The 21,466-nt window shown below is 45.5% G+C and overlaps 1 long non-coding RNA gene across 1 annotated transcript; it reads right to left on the reverse strand.

Moving 5' to 3' along the window:
- Nucleotides 1-4,330: 4,330 nt before the first annotated feature.
- On the reverse strand, nt 4,331-13,272 carry LOC139361567 (uncharacterized). The gene is made up of 2 exons (XR_011619119.1): nt 13,033-13,272; nt 4,331-4,632 (listed from the first exon to the last, which is right to left on the reverse strand). It is a non-coding gene; the product is annotated as an uncharacterized lncRNA (long non-coding RNA).
- Between the last annotated feature and the right edge of the window lie 8,194 nt (nt 13,273-21,466).

Consider the following 21,466-nt stretch of genomic DNA (forward strand, 5'->3'; position numbering starts at 1 on the left):
TTCAAGAGGCTCAGCTGCATCCAGAGGCATTCCAGCCTATTCGGGATGGGGCACACACCCTGGGGAAATGCCAGCACAGGACCGAAAGGGCCTGAGACCCTCTCACTGTCGCCCAGGAAGGATGGAACAGCCCACGGTCACACTGATTGTCAGGCAGGATGAAAACTTCTGTGTCCGAAATGTTCTTTTCACTGGAACGGTTCGGACCATTCGTGAACGAATCAGTTAAATACCAGCAAGTGCCACTCCCACTTATTCTCTGGCTACAGTTTTCCACCCACCAGCAACCACACTCCTAGGAATTATCCCTAACGCAGAATCAGCGCCTTGTGCCTTTAGGAAAACCTCTTTCTCTCCAGCTTTGTCCTCCTTCCACAAAAGGTGCCTCTGACTGCCTCACTCGCCATACCAGGATTTCACTCAGCTACGGAGGAAAATCTGCTTGGGGGTCAGAGGTGGGTGGTCCCTGCATGGGCAGCAGGTCGGTGACATCCTCCGAGGAGCCTGGCCCAGGCCTGCCTCACATGCCAGGACTCTGCCTTCTGGCCCTCGGGCCCCCGAAGCTGCTTTCCCTCCAGGTGTCCTGCCCCGGGCAAGAAGGCCGGACAAGGGCCCAGGGCTGCTGTGGGTCGGGAAAGCCTCCTGAAACCTCCCACTCCAGGACCCCCCATCAGCATCCCAGCATCTGGACCTGTGTCACCAGCCGCTCCACCGTGCAAGAGAATTGGATTTTCAGCTGGGTGTGCTGCTTCCCTAAACAAAGCAGGGTGTTGTTACTCAGGAAAAAGGAGAAAATTGGCATCTTCTTGGCAACCCCGCGACATCCAGCCACCGGTTCTCACCACCCCAGAGATGTCCATCCAGGGCAGATAGTGTCTTCAACCAAGCGCCACTGACCCAGAAGTACAGTAATTAGTACACTTTCACCGGAATCACCCACTCCTTCACCTTTACACCCAAGAAAAACATGTTTGCCAGGCAAATTAGATGTCCAGGAGGTGTAAGGAAACCCCAAGCCTGCTTTAAGCCTCAGACTTTTGAGACCGTTGAGGGCTGTGCGCACAAGAGCAAGGCTGCACCCGAAAGCTCTGCTCCTGCCGGACATCATGGACAGACCACATGGCTTAGCCACATGGACCCTTCCAGGACTTCACAAGAGGGACCTCTGTGGTACATGCAATGATGTGCACTTCGTTCAGCCTCGAATAGACCACGCCCTCGTTACAGGGTCGGTGGTCCATCTCCTGCCATCAGCCCCCCACCTCACCGAGGGTCTGTGTCTGCATCTGAAAGAACTTTGCTGTTTTACCTGGGTACCAAAATGCGGCATCGCAATGTTTAAAGGTCTTTAAATATCAACACTCCGGGTGCAGTCCTTGTCACTTTAATGCAGTCACTCGATGCAGGCCTCACTCACAACTCTGAGGTAGCTCATACCTTCCCTACCTAACCAAGGAAGAAACGAAGGCATGGAAGGTGCAGCTCCTAAGGAGCAGATTAGGATTCAAACCAGTGATCTTCGTCACATGCTGACCTACCTCTCAGGGTGAGATAAGGTTGAAAATTAACCAGGTAGAACAGCGTTCCATAAATCAGCTGAAAATGGTCCCTGTGGATGGGCCTGTGGTTACTCCCTGAAGAACAAGACCATTAGCCCAAAAATCCACCTGTGTCACACTCAAATGTTTACATATACAATTATTTTTAAAATAACCCAATCAAGCATGTTCACAGTCATTTAGAGCCATAAAGATTGTCTGCTTCGCTGACAATCAACCCAAGACCTCTGTTGGCAAAGGGCACGGTGCCAGGTCCAGAGAAGGTGGGACAGAGACACAAGCAGGAACCTCTCCATCCCTGGGAGCCTCGCTCGGATGGGTCCGTGAGGACACGGTACAGACCGCGTGGCACAGGCAGACGGCAGGCCAGGAGAAGGGGCTGCATTGCCGGGAGGCAGTGCTTTGAGCTCTAATGGATGGAACACTGCTAACCAGTGAAGGTGGAGAGAGGGCACCCGTCTGAGAGCATGTAGAGGCAGCAAAGCACAGCCAGCCTCGGGGAACCAGAAGCCACAGGGACATCAGGTTGGGTGCTGCTGTGTGCCGGCCACCGGCTGGGGGACTGTACTGGGCCTGGAGGGACATCCCTGACACTCCCCACCAGATGCCAGGGGCACCCCCAGCCCCAGGTGAGAACCACGGATCCCATGGCGAATGAGGCCAGCCTGTGAAAAGTGGGGCTGGGACAGCTCTGTACAGCTTAATAGGAAAGTTGGGTTCTATTTTGTGGGGTTTTGGTCACGCCGATGGCTAGTCACGGCAGTCCGTCAGGAAGTGATTTGAGAACAGACTAGAGAAGGGGCTGCCAAGACCAGCGGAGCATTCACTGCCTGGGTCCAAGGAAAAGGAAATAAAGGCTGGCGATGTCACAGTGGGGGGGAGCACAGAACGAAGGAACTGGTGGAGACACAGGGCTGGCCCCGCACAGGGCTTTGAGCAGCTACCCGGGGGTCGTCCTATCAATTCTCCTCATGGCCCCAAAAGGCTGCTGTGAGGATCCATCTCCTAAGGACAGAACTGCTCCAGAGCCACACAGCGAGGATCCACAGAACCAAGATCCGGGCCAGCTCCAAAGAGGGTGAACTTGACCCCTCAGCCATGGTCCTAAGACAGGGATCGGAGCCCCCTGGACACACAGACACAGGAACTGCAGGAAGGGGAAACGGATGCCCCGGACCAGTGGCAGGACCCAGGGTTTCAGCCCTCCAGGGCCACTGGGACCAGCCACTGCACAGGTGGACACATGGTGCTTTAACCCGCGCTGGGGGAAGGAGCCCTCACTCTCAGGGTGGAGACCGCAGCTCGATCGGGCTGGCCTCCCTGCTGGGCACAGCCTGAGCCACACAGGATGCTGAGGTGCCCCAACGTTGGGGTGCTCAGAGCCACTCAGCTGAGATCGTGCTGCTTTCTGTAACCACCCTCGTTTCTTTATGGCATAGATCTGGACTCCATCCTTTGCAATGTGTGGGGTTCTAAGAAGAGGCTGGCCAGCCGGGGAAGTGTCCTGGGCTCTGTCCCAGTGATGACGAACTTGGCTCCCCACAAGGGCGGCCTGTTCACCACAGTGACCCCCGGGGACCACGCCCGCACCCACCTTGCTGAGGATAATTCACTTCTCATCCGTGAAAGAATAAAGCTAGACTAACTCAATTTCACACTCACTTCCAGCTTTAACAACTTGTGTTAGGAAATCAAAGACAAGGACTCTGACCACGTCACAAACCCAGCAAGCAAAATCCGAGACTAACGGAATGATGCCACCTTCGCAGTTCCGAGCTTTACTAGTTGTTTTTCTTTTTTGGTCTGTTTTTCTCTTTTGGTTTAAATAATTAAAGACCCTCGTTGACAAGAAAAAAAATTCTCTATGAAACTAAAAAAAGTGGTTCTAATTAAACATTTAAACATTCTTCCATATGCTTTATAAACAGTTGAAATTACAGCTCTACTTACTGTTAAGTACTTTAACCAAATGAAAGGTTAATTATACAGACTGGCAATTATAAAAAATAAGGCTTCTTATTCATGGTATCATGAATAATTAATAAGAACCGTTTGATTTCATTAAGACCAGGGATTCTGTGCTAATAGGCTCTCAGCTGTCTTGAAATAATGGTGAAATTTTAAAATTACTTTTGTACTTAAACATGTCCCCAAAGTAAAGCACAGCGGCTAACATCCATCATGGTGCCCTGCAGAGCGACCCACCCTACTATGGCCGACACCCTGATTCCCGAGGGCTGCATCCCGGGGCTGTACTAGTGCAGAGAATGTTCAGGAAACAGACCAGGTGGAAGGAGGGGGTCTTGTCCTCAAGGAACCTCATGAGTCTTGCTAGGGGGACAAACAGCGAGACAATGAAACCGGCAGCCACGGAATCCCGAAAGCGATGCTCAGGCCTCGCCATGCATACCCCCTGGCTGGCACCTCCCTGAGACCCGTGTGGCACAGGCAGTGTCAGGTTCCGGCCCTTGGAGCGCAGGGATGGCAGCGCAGGGCCATCAAAGCGGGTGGCATGCCGACAACGGCTTCTCCGCAAGAGCTCCTGGCTCTCGGGGAGCTGAGGGCTCCTCAATGGGAATTTCTGGCTGAGCTCCAGGGGAAAGCGGGTGGGAGGCCCGTCTCCTCTGCCCCCATCTCCTCTGCCCCAACCCTGGAAGAGGGTCAGATATCAATGCTAACTCTTGTGCTGACTCAATTAATTCAAACAATTCAGAAAACAAACTTGCTTTAAGTATTAATTTCCTAAAAAGAACTAACATGAGTTCAAATAATTCACATAATTAAAATGATTTTAATTGTTAATTTAATTAAAACATCTCCATTTTCACAGCATCATGTACCTTGGTACTTTCTCCTTATTGCATTTCCCATCTTCCAGGGCAGGTTTCCTTCCACCCAGGGCAGCAGCGACTCTGGTGTCTCGGGTATTCCCAGGCTTCCGTCAGCCCCTGGGGGGCTTACAGTTCTGCAGCGGTCTCCATCCTCATGAATCTGCATAAAAACATCCGTCCGCAGGGATGTCCTGTGGCCCCGTGGCCACATCTGACGTGCAGCTAAACGCTGGGCGTGTCGCCTGGTGAGAGCAGATGACACAACTGTGGGCAAGGTAGCACCTCTGGGCGCCGACACTCTCGATGACTTTTTTACAAGACCATTCTTTAATGGGTGAACCCTGACAGGAAACACTAAACATTGTTTTTAACTATTTTTATATCGAGACAAATCTTTGTCAAACGTTCACTCAATGTTAAATGTCACTTCTCCAGCCAACCCCTTTAAGAATACCTAAAACTTAAGACTGGAATGACGCTTTCAAACACATACTCTACTCATGTATTCCCGGGAGCAGAGAGCAGCTTAATGTTTCACGATACACTGGCATGAAGTTTGGCGAAGGCATTTTAATATTTTTACCTGAATATTTTAATTAAATCAAAAGATCATTTTCACTCTAATACTCTACTTAGAATCTAATTTTCCATTAAATAAACAGTCAATGTTCAGTAACCCACGTGCTGATAAACTTTTGAAAACTTTAGAAAGTATTAAGTATAATCAAAGATTACCTTTAATTTTCGAGCTGGTAAGAGCCTGTGTCAGGGAACAGAGTTGACATTGAAGAGATAAAAGCACGATTATTTTCTTAAAGAAAAGCGAAATTCGTAAAAGAGACCACGTGATTATATAAAGAAACACAGAATCCGTTTTCAGAAATGGCAAACATTGACCACAGAACACCAGCGTTGCCCGTGATGAGAGAAACAGTTAAAAGGAAGAATTCACGGTGGCCCAGCATAGATCAGGTGTGGGAGGACAGAGAGGTGATGAAATGATCCTCCTTCTAACTTTCCAGAAAGGCACAAATGGCCAGCACTGTAACTGAGGACCACGCAGGCACCAGTGTGAACTCAGACTCCATGGCCAGCACGGTAACTGGAGACCACATGGGCAACGGTGTGAACTCAGACCCCACGGCCCACACCGTAACTGGAGACCACACGGGCACCAGTGTGAACTCAGACCCGACGGCACCTGCCTGGGCTACTCCAGCCACCACCAGAATCTGTTCTGCAGCTGAACTGGAAGCTGATTCTGGAAGGAACTGAGGAGCATGAGGACGAGATCCTTCTACCTCAAAAGGGATCAATTTTTTAATGATTTATCCTCTGGTAAAGGGCAGAGGCTGGAGATCGAGTTGATAACAATTATGCCTACTAGATGAACACTTTGTAAAAATCCCTGAATGGTGGGATTCAAAGAGCTTCTGCATGAATGAAGAGCCATACACATGCTGAAAGAATGGTACATGCCAACTGCTTGGAGACAGACCTCCTAAAACTAAGACCCATCCAAAACTTGCTGTATGTAACTCTTTAGCTGGCTGTTCATTTGTAATATTTTAAATGTCCTTTGTAATAAATCAGCTAAGCAAACTGTTTTCCTGGGTTCTGTGAGCTGCTAAACCCTAGCAAATCTAACATAAAAAGGAGTTCTTGCCGGGCATGGTGGCTCATGCCTGTAATCCCAGCACTTTGGGAGGCCAAGGCGGGAGGATCACCTGAGGTCAGAAGTTCAAAACCAGCCTGGCCAACATGGTGAAACCCCCTCTCTACTAAAAATATAAAAGTTAGCTGGGCGTGGTGGCAGGCACCTGTAATCCAGCTATTTGGGAAGCTGAGGTACAAGAATCGCTTGAAACTGGGAGGTGGAGGGTGCAGCGAGCTGAGATCACACCACTGCACTCCAGTCTGGGTGACAGAGCAAGAGTCTGCCTTGCGGGGGGTGGCGGGGAGGGAGTTCTTAGGAACCTCCAAATTTTAGCAAAGTCAGACAGATGTTCTTCACTTTTTAAAAGATTCTTTTTCTTTTTGCTCTTCTGATTGAATAATTTCAAATAACCGGTCTTTGAGTTCACTGGTTATTCCTTCTGCTTGATCAAGTCACCTCTTGAAACCCTGTATTGATCTAGTTCAGTTACTGTGTTCTTCAGCCCCAGAATCTACATTTCTTTTATTATGGTTTCTCTTTGTTGATATACTCATGTTGCTCATGTATTCTTTTCTAGATTTTACTTGTCTATCAGTTTTTTCAAGGTTGTTCAATATCTCCCAGTCTCACAGAGCTGTGCCAGTTGCCATAAGACACCCTGTATTTCTCCTTAGAGCTGTGCAATGATAGCCTGGGATGCTAAATGCATACTTCATTACTCTCCTTTCCTCCACTAGTCTCACATATTCCTCTGGGGGAGAAGTCTAAGGGGTCTGTGCCTTCTACCAGTCTCACAGAACCATGGGGGTCACCATAAACCTCCATACAAGCCTCCTCAAAATTCTCTACCTTGGCTTAGGAGTATGGGAGTCGCACTGCAGACAATGGAGGCATAAGAAAGACATCAAAGACCCCTGTGAGCTTCTAAATCTCTACAGGCATCAGTAAAGATGGGTGCTAGACTGTGAGGCATGCCCATCCTCATGGGCAATCTCAGGATTCTCTAAGTCCTCCAAGGAGCCCAGCAATGGCTTATGTGGGCCTGGGCCACCCTTGCCAGCAGGGAGTAGTAGTAAGGATGAGATCCACCAATGGCCACTGCTGAGTTATGCCAAATGAGATGTCCAGACCTCACAGTGCCTAGGAGGACAGATGGCAGAAGCTCAGCCAGGCCACGGAGATTAAAACAGTGCTAGGGGCTTAATGTATGTTTTTAGTGGGTCTGCTACATGTCGAGTTTGGATCTGGAGTCCAGCCTATAATCCTAGCAAAAATTAAACACCAAATATGATATTCAAAAAAGTGTATGTGGCTAAAAACATATGTTGGAAATACACATGACTAGAAACGTCTGGATTCAAAGAGAAATTGTTAATTCCATAAATATGATAGAGGAATTTAATAACAAGATCACACTTACATAAATAATAAATATCAACTCTATATTTATCTGAGTTGTAAAGACTTTTTTTCCCCATCTCAGTACACTAGTGGGTATATGTCACCAGTAAAATCAAAGGAGTATTCCAATTACATTCATGATATTAGTAAGTCTGATAAATAAAAGTAGCCAGAACCATAGAATTGGGGCTACAGCTGTGATCTTCAAGGAAAGTAAAACTTTAAAAACACTCATAAACCAAGATAAAGAAAAATAAAACAGTAGTTACTTGACTTTCCAAATTGTTACAAATGCAGTACATAATAATAAAAGTTAAAAAGTTAAAAGAATTTAATAATAAAATAATGTAATGAATGAACAGATTTGACAGAAATCAATAATTTAAAAGTTTTGAGAGCAAGATCATGAAACCAAAAAGACTCATGGTGGAAAGAAAAAACACAGGTAAATAAAAGAGACTGTATTTATTTAAAAGTAGTAATTCAAAATCTAAGAAATCAGAACAATTGTATTCTAACATGAATACATGATACATTGATTAATTTCCATGAAAATAGAGTTAAAACTTTCCCTCAGTAATCAGCAGAAAAAATCTGATTAGCTAATTTTAATGTTTAAGTTATACATCAGAGTTCATGTCAAATCACTTCTACCTGCTTTGTAATGTAAATGCTTTTGAAGGAGAAAAATAAGCCTGTCCTCATTAGTTTATTATGCTAATCAAAATGAACATAAATGCAACAATAACTAGAATTTTAACCAACAATTTTCATTAATTATATTTGCAAAAATCATTAATACACTTTTAGCCATTTGGCTATTTATTTTGGTCACCTGGCCATCACTGGTATGGTTAAATAATACCAGAGCATTGTAAAGTGGAGTTAATTAAAATAATAAAAGGATAATTCCATACTAGAAAACGTATTACTTTCACATATTAATTTTAAAGATTAAAAACAATCACATCAACTGATGTTTGAAAAAACACTTTCAAATAATTTAAATCTTTAAAAATAATTTAAAATCTTTAAAAATCATATCGAATTGTGAGGACTAATTATTCTTAATCAATAAAATCTAAACTATATATTGTGAGTTAACAAAAGAACCATTTCCACTTAAGGTAAGGCTGGAATAAGGAGGCTGGCTGGGGCTGATGCCATTCACCACTGCACATGATGCCTGAGGTGGGACCAAAACAAGACGGAAAAGGAGAGGGACTACAAAAATGGAGTCAAAGACATGAAACTGTAGTTATTCTCAGATGATGTGACTGTAAACTTGAAAAAGTAGAATCCATTCTAATTATCAATACTAATAAGAACATTTAAAAAGTGTGCAAAACTATTCTGAATAAGCTGAAATCAGTATTTCCTGTTTAGTAACATTAATCTTTAAACAAAGCAAACACACAAAATCAGTCTCTATTTACAATAGCAAAATATTATGAGGAACATTTGAAATAAATTTGTAGGCCCATGTAAAGAAATTTTAAAACTTAATGAGGACATTGAAATGACATGAATATAACCTGAAAATAATATTATTAGATTGGAGGACACAGTGACATAAAACCCCGGTGACTGCAGACTCAGGGCAACCTAGACTTAAAAGTCACATGTAGTCTTTCACATGTAAAAAATGAGAATTAGTCTAAAAGCCAATTTTGTCTAAATTTTGATTTTTGGTGAGGATATAGTCAAAATAGTTGTGAAAAGAAAAAAATAAAGATATCAAATTTCATGTAAATCTATGTTAGTTGGAAATTTAAAATAAGTCATGTAAATATTCATAATATTAAACAATATCATAAGTGGACTCAATAAAACATAATATTTTATCATATAAAATACGTCCTGCCTTCCTGAGGAAAACATAAAGTCAAACGGCATGAAGGAAGGATTTTGGTTTCGCTACAGAAACATAATAAGACACCTAAGTGTGTATTTGTGTGTGTGTACATACAATTAAACTACAAAATATAAAATAGCATCTAAAATACATCAAAAATGAGTCACGCAGAAAAATTCATTTTACACATACATCTATAAAATAATAAAATGTATTCAGCCTCACAATTACTTTGTGAACTGGAAATAATAATGAATTGTCATTTTATCCAAATCTACAAAAAACATACATACAGTATCAAGTTCTGGTTAAAGTAGTAGATGAACTTTATGTGGTAGTTAAGAGTATCTACAGTTTGTGGGCTGCATCTTGCTATATTACAATATAAAATGTACCATTTATTTACTCTGCGATCAAACCCCCAAGTTACCCAAGTGGAGGAACCCTCAGACATTTGCAGATAAGTCAGTGTGCTAGTAAGCAGCATTCTTTACAAATCTATGAACATCAAGGTCTCCTTGGAACAGACGTGCTGTGAACAATTTCTAGAATACCCTCCTGTTAGACACTTACGTTGATTCCATTCTTAAAGCAATTACTGAATAAACAAACTCCATCGTGTGGATGAAATGCTACTTTAATTTGTCATAGCTATCATTTTCTAAAGTCTTCCTTCTAATCCAAATCATTAATATTTTGAGGCTAGATCAATACTGATTCATTGTTTTAAGCTTCAAATGCATTATACAATTGGGCAGAACAAATTTCCTCTCATTAATCTTCTTTTCCAGGATTTGTCAAGTATTCCCAACATTAATTCACTACTAATATGCACAGTGTTTCTAATCATGGTCAACAAGATCTGACAGTGCATCATCCCTAAACGATCCATACTTGCCTCACTGACATTATGTGGCCCACTTCCACACCATGTCTGGGTGTGAAGGCCTTCCCATATGATCCCCCGAATGGAACTTCACAAGTTAGAAATCACTGGGTCACAGTGTGATACTGTGAAGATGGGATGAAGTTAAGGGAAGGCTATGAGTGAGTTAGGAAATGTGTTAGGCAGGGTCAGATATTACGAAATCCTAAAAACAACATTTAAGGAGGGAGATGACAAAACAATCAGTGAATAATATGACTTTTTCCAGTGAAAATGTCATATCTAATTGTTCTCCATTTTTCTTCTCTGAGCTTCTTTCTAAGGCAAGATGTGTCTTGAGAAGTCCCTGCTGAATGTTAGGAACATGCATTTCAGGACTTCCCATCGACATACCCTCTTTCTTTACCACAACCACATATATGGGGGCATAACTCAACATGTGAAAAAGACAATCTTCTGCTTTTCACTGAACCTCCAGGAATTCGGGACAATAAACTTCTACCTGGAGACCAACAGGTGAGTTTTTCTGCCCCTTCCTTCATAACACCCTTCTTCCCTAGTAAATTCCACACACATCCTTACATGGCAGCTGTGGGTATATGAACTGGTCTGATCCCTTTTAGTCACAGAGCCTGAAGTATCTGCTAGTACCTGCTGAACACAGTGTCATGGGTGTGAATGGGCAATGCTTTTTCTTTCTCTGGTTCCTGCTGAAGTCTCTGCTAGTACCTGCTGAGCACAGGGTCATGGGTGAGAATGGGCAATGCTTTTTCTTTCTCCGGTTCCTGAGCTTCCCAAGCTCTCTCTCACTTCTGGATCCTGAATACCCAAATCTTATTGCCCTTTCTCTTCCAAACTTCCTTCCCGGAACCAACAGCTCCTCCTCATTAGAAAGACACCTTTGTTCTGTGCTTACTTTAAAAAGTCTTGCTCTTTCCCTATCCACTGCCTTATGTCACTATGTGTATGTCTTGGGGCAGGTGGAAAGGTGAACAGAAGCCAGTAGACAGTAACCGGCACCAGCTTAACAGGAATGACATGATCTGGATGCGACAGTGGCAGTTTTCCCTTAACATCCCTGCCCCCTAAAGATTTGAGATCAAATTTCCCACTCTTAAGTAACAGCAATTTGTCTTTCACGGTTTTAATCATATTGACTAAAAGCATTTGTCTTTTCCAGAACATCACATTAAGTCATCCAAAAATATAAAAATTAAAAAGATGTAATTATTGGCAATAAAAAACATAAAAGGTGAGCTTTCGAAATATCTTTGAGCAATTTATTCATTATGAACACATGGAATCTGTTGGAACAAAGTTCTAGGACAATTCAGCCCATCCTTCAATAATTGCAGAAAACAGCACAAAGAAAACTTGATATTTATACTTAGTTGGAAATTTTATCCTACAGTCATTAAATACAGAGATCATATAAAGGAATAGAGGAAGATGTTGAAAACTAAACTAACTCAAATCATCAATATTCTTACAAAGTGCACACTGAATTAATGTAAAAGTATTTACCAAACAAAAAGTATTTTCAATACATAATTAAGACTGAAAAGTGGCCGGGCGCGGTGGCTCAAGCCTGTAATCCCAGCACTTTGGGAGGCCGAGGCGGGCGGATCACGAGGTCAGGAGATCGAGACCATCCTGGCTGACACGGTGAAACCCCGTCTCTACTAAAAAATACAAAAAAACTAGCTGGGCGAGGTGGCGGGCGCCTGTAGTCCCAGCTACTGGGGAGGCTGAGGCAGGAGAATTGCGTGAACCCGGGAGGCGGAGCCTGCAGTGAGCTGAGATCCGGCCACTGCACTCCAGCCTGGGCGGCAGAGCGAGACTCCGTCTCAAAAAAAAAAAGAAAGAAAAGACTGAAAAGTATTGAGGCCTCATAAACTGAACCTGATACAAGAAATTTAAAAGGGAAACTAATTTGGAAATCAGAAAATCATCTAAGGAATTTGAGAATTAGGCTTCTGTTGCCCCCTCTGCTACTGACAGTCAGGGCCCCCTCATTGTATTCTGTCCTCCACATCTCTGCTGATTGCCGTTTTGTCTATTTCCATTTACCCTACTACTACTTGCTCAGGTCACTCTCCTTCATTCTCAGTGTTTGTTCAAATTCCTCACACCCATCCACTTCCCATCTAAATTTCCCTCCCTTTTTGTCCCTCGCTGGCCCTACCTCCCTCTTCTCTTGTTTTCTCCTCACGATCCTGCCCCACCTCGACATCCACAGCGATACAGTGAAGAAGCCCCTGCCAAGGAAGAGCCCACTTCTCAGTGGGGCACCGGGAAGGTCACCGCTAGTGGGAGGTAACTGTCAGAAGGACGCGGGCTGTCACAGGATTGGGCAGGTCCCTTACCCCAGGCCCGGACTCAGCTTCCTGTCTGAAGCGGTCACCCCGAAGCGGGGGGTTTGCGGAGACGTAGGGTCTGGCGGAGGGAAGGATGGGGAGGCATCTCAGGGAGGACTGGCGTCTGCCAAATCCCAGGGCTGCCCTGAGCTGCCAAGAGGGGCAAGGGTGGGGACGACGGGAGACAAGCCATGTGCCGAATGGGGAGCTGACGCGGCGCGCGATAGGATGGGCGGACGGTGAAGAGAACTAGGGTAGAAGGGCTGGACGGGGCGACCTCAGTGACGGAACCGGACACAGACGCAGATCTGGCAGCTGAGCGACAGGCTTCGGAGCATTTCAGGGCGTCGCGGGGCTCCCCGCCGACAGTGGGGCTGTTGCCGAGCCTGTGACGTCCGTGGAGACCCACAGACCGCGGGTATGGAGGATGGCGCAGGAAGGGGACTGCGTGGCTGGGTTTGGCCACAAAAAGCGGAGGGCACTCACCCGAGCGGACCTTGGCTCCGGAGAATCCGTTTCCGGGTCAACAAAAAACGCCGCGCGAAGGGCGGGGCAAGTACGTGCCGGGCGGGGAGGGGTGAGGCAGACAAAAAGGCGGGGCCGGGCCGGGGCGGGGTCTCGGGCCGGGGCAGGGCGCATTCTGAGCTCCCGCATGCGCTGCTTGCTTTTCCGACCCTGCCAGTTTTTCCCCTGGGCTGAAAGCGTGTGTCTGCGTCCGGTTCTGTTTGAGTGCGTTCAGTGCACCGTGGGGGCGCGCTGCTTCCAACTTCCTGTTAGGTAAGAGGCGCGTGAGCCTCTTGTGCTGGGGGCGGTGCTGCTGCCTAGTCGGCGCCCGGCGGGGACGCGAGTCCGTACGTGCCGGCGGGAGCGAGAGGCGGGTGGGCACCCTCGCGATCCCGCACTCCGCCTCTGGGTAGCAGCCTCCCCGGCCCCACACGTTGTGACGCGCGCTCGGGCTCCGCGTTAGCGTGGAGTCAGAGGCGTAGCAGTCGTCGGGCCCAGGGCCGGAGGGGCCTGGACCGGGCAGGGTCTTGCCCTGGACACCGCGCCGGCCGCTGCTCCGCACGGGTTCATTGCGTTCCTATTTTCAACCTGTCCTGCACCGCATCTGAGATGATTTATAAATTCGGTACCTTTGGGACAGGCGTGGATGATCTCCCATAATTTGCTTCCGTTATTAATTTCTAAATGTATTGTAATACCACTATCTAAAAGTATTTTTTATTTGAAATATATTTTTATATATATACATGCATATATTTATTTCTGAATCTTGTTTCCAGTACGTATAATGAGGCTTGTAAAGTGAATACTGTTCAGGAGATAGGTGGATTTTGCTTTTAAGTAGTAAAGACTTGGTGACTATTACTGGGGCTATTTGATAAAGATGTCTTTTTTTTTTTTTTTAATGAACATTAAAAGCAGTAAGATTGGATTTCTGGATTTCATTATCTTGATTTATATCTTAATTTGTGAAAAATGTAAGTTAACTCATTTTTATTTCCTTTGCAGAATCTGAAGTTTGTGCTACCGATGATTATTTCCAAAAAAGGCACACTTCTGGTTTTCCCAGAACTAATGCTATCTTTTCCATCTTTTGAGTTTACTTGATATTAATGTTTGACCTCAAATCATGTTACATTTTGGAAGAAAACTTTCTCTTAGCCAATGGAACATAAACCACCCTGGAGTTCATATAAAGGAGGCGTTAAATGCCTCTGACAGTGTCATGTGTTAAAACTCATGACCAAACCCAAGGTCACATAGTTTTCTGTGTTTTATTCTAGAATTTGTATAGTTTTGTCACCGGAAAAGGGATCTTGTCCCAGACCCCAAGAATGGGTTTTTGGATCTCACATTGGAAAGAATTTATGGCGAATCACAGAGTATAGTGAAGTTAAGGTAGTTTATTAGCGACTACTCAGCTACATAGCAGGGCGTCCTCAGAAAGCAAGAGGAGGAATGCACCTGTTTTAAAAAAATTATTTTTTGAGGCGGAGTTTCACTCCTGTCACAATGGCATGATCTCGGCTCACTGCAGCCTCTGCTTCCTTGGTTCAAGGTTTCTCCTGCCTCAGCCTACCAAGTAGCTGGGATTACAGGCGCGTGCCAACACATCCGGCTAATTTTTTGTATTTTTGGTAGAAACTGGGTTTCACATGTTGGTCAGGCTGGTCTGGAACTCCTGGTCTCAAGTGATCTTCCCGCTTCAGCCTCCCAAAGTGCTGGGATAACAGGCATGTGCCACCGCGCCCGGGCTTAATGTTTGTTTATATAGGTTATTATAAATAGTGTTGTCTTTTATAAAGGCTTGTGATCAGTTTGTGACAGGCTATTAGTATTGTTACTTGTCTATGTTACTGTGGATTTTAACAAGAATTTATGAGTGTATTATTACCTTTAAAGTAAAACTTATTTTTAAAGTAAGAATGCTTTTTTGTTCTTAAAGTCCTGGTACATTTTTATAAGTTTTATGTCTTTATTTATTAACTTGTTCCCGCAACCATAAAAATTTTATAACCAAAAGTACTCAACCCCCTAAATATATAATCCAACAAATTTAACGTGTGTGTGTGTGAGGCAGGGTCTCACTCTGTCGCCTAGGCTGGAGTGGAGTGGTGTGATCATGGTGGGCTAACTGCAGCCTCAAACTCCTGAGCTCAAGCAATCCTCCCGCCTCAGCCTCCCGGGTAGCCGGGACTACAGGTACGTGCCACCATGCCAGCTAATTTGTGTGTTTTTTGTAGACATAGGGTTCTCACAATTTGCCCAAGCTAGTCTTGAACTCCTGATCTCAAGTGATCTGCCCGCCTTGGCCTTCCAGAGTGCTGGGATTACAGATATGAGCCACTGCGCCCTGCCCAGATTTAACTTTTTTAAAACCTTTTTTTAAAATAAAGTCACTGTGGTTAAGAGGCCTCTGACAGTTTCGCGTTTTAAGTCTGAGGACTATGTTGAGTAAATTTTTGCATAAGTTGTAAAATGTGCATTCATGTTGATTTTATTTCCTATGGTTTCCAATTAATTGTGCCTTCTGCATTTTTAGAAATTCACGGGCTAGTGGGCTCTGTGTCAGTTTGCATTTCTAGAACGATAGCGCCAAACACTCCATGCTGTCTTTAAGTGGTGCAGCGGGATGGGTAGCAGCGGGCACGGGGCTGCCGACAGCGCAGTGAGCTCTAGGGCGCTGCAGTGCCCCTGGCCGCCAGCAGAGTGCGCGCGAGCCCGGCTTTTCTGAGCCCTGAGGCGGCCGCGTGCTACCTCCTCGCCTGAGTCCTGCGAGAGCGGGAGTCGCGTTCTCCTCAGCACATACTGGGATACGCCCCTCGCTTTGGGACACCTCGAGCTCGCGTCCGTGGTGAATAAAATCCTTCCTTTTTCAGCCTTGTCAGCTGAGGGGCAGAGACCCTTCCTGTGGAAAATTAGAAACCAAAAGCCGCTGTGAATCCAGCACACTTGAGGTTCGTTCTCTGCACCCAAGGCGAGGCGGCCACGGAGCCAAGCCACGGTCTCGGAACAGAAATGTAGCCTCAGGAAAGCAACTGGAACACCCACCACAGTGATAATAACCCCCGTAGTACTAATAACACTCCATCTGTGATGCTGGTGTTAGCACCCGTTGTATACAGAGATCACACCGTCAGGGTAACGTGACAGCTGCTGTCCAGATCCGACCCTAGGAATGCGGATGTGTCCCTCAGAGCGCACGTAACGCCCAGAATGCGGGGATGAAATCGTGTGCCTAACGCCACACCTGTCACACTTATATAACCCCCGGAACACGCATCTGTCCCTCCGAGCACACACGTAACCACTGGAATGCCCGTGACACCGTCAGACTAATGCCACACCCGTCACACTCATATAACCCCAGGAACATGCATGTATCCCTGAGAGCTTACGTCCTGTCCAGGATGCGGCCATGGCCTTTGCAGCCCACAGGAGAGCGTCTGCAGCTCCCAGGATGGGACCCTCTGGCTCTTGCTGGGGCGCTGGGTTGACAACCTCTGCCGGACTGGGTTTGGGCTAGATTTGGCCTGTCATGAAACTTCATGTTGTTGTCTGTGCCTTACTGACGTGGTATTGACACAGTTGATTTAAGAAGCAGTTTACTTCCCAATAATGTTATACTTCTGGGAAACTTGCAACAGCAGTTAGTATGCCTTCTCTTTTCTCTCCAATTCCCCAGTCGTTATTGCTGTGCCAGATTTGCAGCTTCACAAAGAATACCTCCCTGTGTTTCACCAAAAGCAGGAACAGTCCTCCAGATGATCCCCACATAACCCCCAAATTAGGAAATATACGGTCTCTATGTGAAAGTCCAGTCCGCAGACCTATTTCACTTCATTGCCTGCCCCAGCTGGGAGAAAAATGTGTTTTCATGTGGGCCCAATTTCTTTTTCGGGAACTGTTCATGAGACTCAGTTTTCTGGGGTTTTTTTTGTTTTTTTTTTTTTAAGACAGAGACTCACTCTGTCATCCAGGCTGGCATGCAGTGGTGCCATCTTGGCTCATTGCAACCTCCGCCTCCCTTGTTCCAAGAGATTCTCCTGCCTCAGCTTCTGGAGTAGCTGTAATTACAGGCATCTACCACCACGCCCGGCTAATTTTTTGTATTTTTAGTAAAGATGTGATTTCACCATGTTGGCCAGGCTGGTCTTTAACTCCTGACCTCAGGTGATCCACTCGCCTCAGCATCCCAGAGTGCTGGGATTACAGGTGTGAACCACCGCATCTGGGCGACTCTCAGTTTTCACAGCCTTGACAGATGTAAAGAGCAGAGATGACTCTAAGCTGGGTCTGCCCAGCGTTTCGTCCTAAACAGGTGCAGATCCTGCATTTCTGGTAGGAACACCCTGGCCTGATGCCATGTTCTCCTCACTGTGGCCCACATGGAGGAGCACCTAACCACTGGCGATCTCACTTGGTAATGGCAAATATTCATTTACAATCACAAATTTCATCCTGTCAAGCTCTGGATTTAAGTTTGTCAATGATTTCCTCTGGCCTTAGAACCATGGCCTCCAGACCCTGAGTTCTCCTGCCTACTGTCCTCTCCCATCCAGTCTGCTACAGCTGCCTGCAGTCCCTCTCATGGGGACATGGGCTTCCAGGTGTCTTGGGGATTTTGTGTGGGTTCCCCCAACCCATTCACCCACTGCCCACCCTAGTTTTTTAAGGCTTTGTTGAGATAAGTCCTTCAAGTCACAGCAGTTACGATATCTAAAAGTAGAAAAGTTAATAATGTGAATTTCTAAAGAGAAAGCATTATTTATTAGATCATCTGTGAGATGACCCTCTTTTTTTTTTTTTTTTTTTTGGAGATGGAGTCCCCCTGTGTTACCCAGGCTGGAGTGCAGTGGCATGATCTTGGCTCACCACAACCTCCACCTCCTGGGTTCAAGCGATTCTCATGCCTCAGTCTCCTTAGTAGCTGGGACTACACGCACCTGCCACCACAGCTGGCTAATTTTTGCATTTGTAGTGGAGACAGGGTTTCACCATGTTGGCAAGGCTGGTCTTGAACTCCTGACCTCCAGTGATCTGCCTGCCTTGGCCTCCTAAAGTGCTGGGATTACAGGCATGAGCCACCATGCTCATCCACCCTCAATTTATAAATTAAGGAAATACTAGTTCCCTGGAACCAAAATTCATGTTTGAAATAATTAGGAAAGAAAAATAAAATCTCGGTGCTGAAGGAAAGGCAAATCGCACAGTTGATTGTCGAAATTGCAGAAGAAGACTGGGCGCAGTGGCTCACTCCTGCAATCCCAGCACTTTGCGAGACTGAGGTGGGCGGATCACCTGAGGTCAGGAGTTCGAGACCAGCCTGGACAAGTTGGTGAAATCCCGTCTCTACTAAAAATACAAAAATTAGCCTGGTGTGGTGGCACACACCTGTAGTCCTGGCTACTTGGGAGGCTGAGGCAGGAGAATCGCTTGAACCTGGAAGGTGGAGGTTGTATTGAGCTGAAATCGTGGCACTGCATTACAGCCTGGTTGACTGAGTGAGACTCTGTTTCAAAAAAAAAATTTTTTTCAGAAGAATTTACTGGACAGACTATTACCTTGCTATATTCTCTAGCCCTGTGTTAGCAGTTGCAAGGTATTTTACGTTTAAACACTTATATTTTTCTTTTCTTTTTCTTTCTTTCTTTTTTTTTTTTTTTTTTTTTTTTGAGACAGAGTCTCACTCTGTTGCCCAGGCTGGAGTGCAGTGGCACTATTTCTGCTCACTGCAAGCTCTGCCACTTCCCAGGTTCACGCCATTCTTCTGCCTCAGCCTCCCGAGAAGCTGGGACTACAGGCGCCCACCACCACGTCCGGCTAATTTTTTTGTATTTTTAGTAGACACGGGGTTTCACCAAGTTTGCCAGGATGGTCTCGATCTCCTGACCTCGTGATCCGCCCGCCTCGGCCTCCCAAAGTGCTGGGATTACAAGCGTAAGCCACCACACCTGGCCTTAACACTTATATTTTATATAGTCATTTGGTATAGTTATCAAAAAGTCCTGTCCACATCATGACGACCTATATGAAATTTGGAAACCTCTTCATCAATACAATGGAAAATTGGTAAAGTAAGTGTAGATATTTAAGCGGATGAATTATTAATATTTAAGTATTGAAATGGAATGTAATAATGTCATAGTTCTGGCATGGGACTTGGGGGGCTTCCTCTGTTGCCTCTTGCTGGATGGCAAATTCTTGGCCTGTGGAGACTGAAGGATAAACTGTCACCTTCGTTGGAAACCCTAGTCCAGAATGAAAGTCCTCATTTCAGGATATACCATTTCCTCCCATGTATTTTCTTTTTTGAGACGAGTCTTGCTCTGTCACCCAGGCTGGAGTGAAGTAGCCTGATATCGGCTCACTGCAACCTCTGTCGCCTGGGTTCAAGCAATTCTCCTGCCTCAGCTTCCTGAGTAGCTGGGGTTACAGGTGTGCGCCACCACACTGGCTAATTTTTGTGTGTGTATGTGTGTTTGTGTGTGTGTGTGTGTATATATATATATATATATATTTTTTTTTTTTTTTTTTTTTGGAGGCAGAGTTTTGCTTTTGTTGCCAAGGCTAGAGTGCGATGGTGCCATCTTGGCTCACTGTAACCTCTGCTTCCCAGGTTCAAGCGATTCTCCTGCCTAGGCCTCCCGAGTAGCTGAGATTACAGGCATGCACCACCAAGCCCAGCCAATTTTGTATTTTCAGTAGAGATGGGGTTAGTCCATGTTGGTCAGGCTAGTCTCGAATCCCAACCTGAAGTGCCCCGCCTGCCTTAGCCACCCAAAGTGCTGGGATTACAGGTGTGAGCCACAGAGCCTGGCGCTAATTTTTGTATTTTTACTAGAGAAAAGATTTCACCATATTGGCCAGACTGGTCTCCAACTCCTGACCTCAAGTAATCCATCTGCCTTAGCCACCCAAAGTGCTGGGATTACAGGTGTGAGCCATCATACCTGGCCCTTTCTTTTTTTTTTTTTTTTTTTGAGACAGGGTCTTGCACTGTTGCCCAGGCTGGAGTGTAGTGGTGCGATCTCAGCTTACTGCAACCTCCACATTCTGGGCTCAAGCAGTCCTCCCACCTCAGCCTCCCTAGTACCTGGGACTGCAGCTGTGTGCCACCATGTCCAGCTAATTTTTGTATTAGTAGAGACGGGGTTTTGCCATGTCATCCTGACTGGACTTTAACTCCTGGACTCAAGTGATCCACCTGCTTCAGCCTCCCAAAGTGCTGGGATTACAGGCATGAGCCACCTTGCCGGGCCTATTTTTAACTTTTTGATGAAATACCAAACTCTGTTACAAATAGGCTGCACCATTTTATATTCCGCATACCGTATTTAATGGTTGTGATTTTTCTCCGACTTTGCCAACCCTTGTTATTTTACATTTATTGGATTATAGCCTTTCTAGTGTGAGTGAAGGAATATCTGGTTGTGGTTTCAAGTTTGGGTGGCCATAATGATAATGATATTGATCATCTTTTCATGTGCTTCTTTGCCATTTGCATGTCTTTTTGGCAAAGTGTGTGTTCAACTCTTTCTCCATTTGTAATTTGGTTGTTCTTGTTGCTGAGTTATATAAATTTTATATATATTGTAGTTAACAGACCGTTGTTGGACATATAATGGGCAAATATTTTCTTCTTTTCTGTGGGTTGTCTTTTCTCTTCCTCTTTTTTTTTTTTTTTTTTTTTTTTTTAGGAGACCAAGTCTTGCTCTGTTTCCCAGGCTGGAGTGCAGTAGTGCACTCTTGGCTCATCATAACCTCTGCCTCCTGGGTTCATGCGAGTAGCTGCGATTACAGGCATGGGACACCATGCCTGGCTAATTTTTGTGTTTTTGGTGGAGGTGGGGTTTCTCCATGTTGGTCATACTGTTCTCAAACTCATGATCTCAGATGATCCGCCTGCCTCTGCCTCCCAAAGTGCTGGGATTACAGGATTGAGACACCATGCCCGGCCTTTATTTATTTATTTATTTACTTATTTATTTATTTATTTTATTTTTGAGACAGGGTCTTGCGCTGTTGCCCAGGCTGGAGTAGTGGTGCTGCCTCGGCTTACTGCAACCTCCACATTCTGGGCTCAAGTGGTCCTCCCGCCTCAGCCTCCCTAGTAGCTGGGACTACAGGTGTGTGGCACCATGCCTGGCTAATTTTTGTATTTTTAGTAGAGACGGGGTTTTGTTATGTCCTTCTGCTGGTCTTGAACTCCTGTCCTCAAGTGATCTGCCTGTTTCAGCCTCCCAAAGTGCTGAGATTACAGGCATGAGCCACCATGCCCATTGTGTTTTTAACTTTGTGAGGACATAACAAACTATGTTACAAATAGGCTGCACCATTTTATATTCTACATATAGTATTTAATGGTTTTGATTTCTCTCCAACCTTGCCAACACTTGTTACTTTACATTTGTTG

This window comes from Macaca nemestrina, unplaced genomic scaffold (genome assembly GCF_043159975.1).
Source record: "Macaca nemestrina isolate mMacNem1 unplaced genomic scaffold, mMacNem.hap1 Scaffold_62, whole genome shotgun sequence".
In the NCBI taxonomy this organism is placed as follows: domain Eukaryota; kingdom Metazoa; phylum Chordata; class Mammalia; order Primates; family Cercopithecidae; genus Macaca; species Macaca nemestrina.